A 2,500-nucleotide genomic window follows, 5' to 3' on the forward strand; every position below is an offset into this window, starting at 1 on the left:
AGGTTATAATAAAAGGAATTCACTCTCCTGTGTAATCATCGTATGATGAGAAAGTAAAGAAAAAGGGGAGTAGGGGATGTGTATAGCGACGAACTACTCCCCATGCAACGGCTTACGTGTGGAGGTCATAGTTACGCATGGAGTACATAGTTACTCAAAGCGTACGATTCTCCCGTCCAAAATTAAGGCGCAGAGAGCCCGCCAGACCATTTGTGCACAAACACGGCAATATATAATATATGCACTCTTTCGACAATGGGACGAAAGATCTCAATGAGAATGACACACGAGGAAACAGAGGGTGCTTGCGTGAAGGTGGAGCATCGCATCGTTTACTTGTATTGGGGAGTGAGTGCGAAGAGCTGTACTTCGGGTCTTCGGGAATCGTCACCGACGTTCACATTGCAAACTCGAACGATCAATAGGGTGCGGTTTCCCGTCGGACGCTGAATGTTATAGCTTAACCACGAATATAGAAATACCCGTCGTTACGAATCGATGTTTTTCACCCGCCACCTGATGGATCGTGTTCTCTTTGATAAAAATACCTCGTGTCAAAGAGACGTGTATACTATAATATACGCCATTGGTCTGCCTGTGTGTAGGCTCTCGACAATTATAATGGACAATTACGGTCGCAAGAACAGGGATGTAAGCGTCGATTCGAATCCACATATCGCGCTTCCTCGGTCTTCGCCTGTGGTGTCCGAGATACGTCCATTGGAAACGGTGGTGTTGTCTCTCCTCTAGAGAAAGAGAGGACAACAACAGGGTACCTGTGGAAAACTTGCGGTGAACGCGTTGTGTTCTGTCACGAACGTCGAGGAATAGGATGAGAGAAGGACCGGCTGTGAAGCTCGCTTTTAAAGCTGCGTGAGTCTGACACCCTACTCTGTGTGGCGATAGCGCACACACGAGCGTGGGACGAATGACCGCTGCCAGAGCCGGCTGTGAGTCCCGCTCTATTTATCGAGTTCGCGTATGACATAGAGCACAAAACGTCGCCGCATGCGTGTTCGTTGACGAACACGTATATTCGAGAGGACCGGCTGCGTAGCTCGCGTAAAGCTGTGTGCGATTCTGACACTCTACTCTCTGTGTGGCGATAATACAGTGCACAAGAGCTTGGGACGAACGATCGCGCACGGCCAGAGCCGGCTGTGAAGTCCGCTAGTATCGAATAATCTTTCTCCGTGCACAATTGGAAATGTGTTTCGAGAGGACCGGCTGCGTAGCTCGCGTAAAGCTGTGTGCGATTCTGACACTCTACTCTCTGTGTGGCGATAATACAGTGCACAAGAGCTTGGGACGAACGATCGCGCACGGCCAGAGCCGGCTGTGAAGTCCGCTAGTATCGAATAATCGTTCTCCGTGCACAATTGGAAATGTGTTTCGAGAGGACCGGCTGCGTAGCTCGCGTAAAGCTGTGTGCGATTCTGACACTCTACTCTCTGTGTGGCGATAATACAGTGCACAAGAGCTTGGGACGAACGATCGCGCACGGCCAGAGCCGGCTGTGAAGTCCGCTAGTTATCGAGTTCATTCTCCAATAAGAGAGAGGAGGAGGAGAAGTGTCGGGATCCAGTATCGGGTTGTCTATGATCCCCGTCGTTTTCTGAATTCTCCTCCTGTGTTTTCCACTTTAAAGGTTTTTCAATGTATTTTCCGCCCGGCCGTCGGATACGTGTGCGCATTGCAATCGCGTACTCGCGACGGTTTCCGTTTCTACGGACGATCGTGTGTCGTCCTTAAAAACGACGCCTGAATCTCCTTCGCGCGCTGGTTGGAGCTTTCAGGTATCGGCGTTCTTATGAACCGCAGAACAAGAGACATAATTATATATTGATTATAAATCAAATTATACGATTACCCTGAACGGTGGATCACTTGGCTCGTGGGTCGATGAAGAACGCAGCTAATTGCGCGTCAACGTGTGAACTGCAGGACACATGAACATCGACATTTCGAACGCACATTGCGGTCCACGGATACAATTCCTGGACCACGCCTGGCTGAGGGTCGTTTACGTAACCAAATACTGCTTGCGTTGCTCTTGTAAGTCCCCGCCGTCGCTTACCTCTCCATGTCGAATTTTGTGGAGGGCGCAAAGAGCGTTTCTGAGTCGGGTTGCAAAGATGCTACGTACGAGCGAATGATGGACGTTTCGTCGGCGTTTGACGCGGTTCTGTGAAAATTGCAAATTTTACATTGCGTCTAACGGTTTCGTGAGAAGAAGGAAATAGGAATGGGTATCGCATTCGGACTTGCGTGAGTGTTTTGCGGCGTCGTGAGTCGTATTTTCAATACGACCGCCCGTGAACACCGCTCCGACGATCGAAATCTCTCTCTCCTCTCTCTCTGGAACGATTCGCATTGCGGAAGAAGCGTTTCACTCTCGAACATTTTACGCGCTCCCGACGTCGTCTGAAATGATGCGTATACGAAAGGTATAAGAGTCTCAAGAGACTACAGTGAATGGACACAAATAAAGAAAGAGATA

The 2,500-nt window shown here is 49.4% G+C and overlaps 1 non-coding gene across 1 annotated transcript; it reads left to right on the top strand.

Annotated features, from left to right (window-relative positions):
• Positions 1–1,867: 1,867 nt before the first annotated feature.
• Positions 1,868–2,022, top strand: LOC143364248 (5.8S ribosomal RNA). Its single transcript, XR_013084047.1, has one exon. It is a non-coding gene; the product is annotated as a 5.8S ribosomal RNA (ribosomal RNA).
• Positions 2,023–2,500: the final 478 nt, after the last annotated feature.

Source organism: Halictus rubicundus, unplaced genomic scaffold, assembly GCF_050948215.1.
Source record: "Halictus rubicundus isolate RS-2024b unplaced genomic scaffold, iyHalRubi1_principal scaffold0390, whole genome shotgun sequence".
NCBI lineage: Eukaryota > Metazoa > Arthropoda > Insecta > Hymenoptera > Halictidae > Halictus > Halictus rubicundus.